Source organism: Dendroctonus ponderosae, unplaced genomic scaffold (genome assembly GCF_020466585.1).
Source record: "Dendroctonus ponderosae isolate FM_Combo_2020 unplaced genomic scaffold, Dpon_F_20191213v2 Dpon_F_20191213_1, whole genome shotgun sequence".
NCBI lineage: Eukaryota > Metazoa > Arthropoda > Insecta > Coleoptera > Curculionidae > Dendroctonus > Dendroctonus ponderosae.
The window spans coordinates 44753835-44754379 of NW_026017110.1; positions in this window are offsets into that span (position 1 = coordinate 44753835).

The following is a 545-nucleotide window of genomic DNA, read 5'->3' on the forward strand; positions in this document are numbered from 1 at the left end:
CGTCAACAAGGAGAGAAAACAGCTGGCCCAAACCATCCAGGCCATGCACGCACAATGCAGACGTTCATGGCCACGATGCAATCTCAGATGATTGCACTAATGAGCAGTCATACCTAGACTGCTCAGGCCCAAATCTCTGTGTGTCGTCTCCTGGAACGCCAATGGAGTCAGAAGGAAAAAAGCTAAACTCCAAGACTTCCTGAAGAAATACAACGTGGATGTGTGCCTAATCCAGGAAACACTACTGAAGCCTGGAGAAAGGTTCACACTCCGGAACCACAAGATACACAGATATGATAAGCTCACCAGGGGCGGAGGCACGCTAGTCGCAGTGAAAAGGTTCATTAAGCATCACGAGATCGTCAAGGCGTCGACACTGGAGGAATCCATAGTGGCCATCCAAATGGAAAAGATGGAGATCAGAGTCGGGTCCGTATACGTCAGTCCAATCGCTACGTTGTGTCCCGAGGATGTTCGAGATCTTTTCCCGGATGACCGGCCCACAATACATGGCGGGGACTTCAATGCCAAAAGCTCAGATTGGG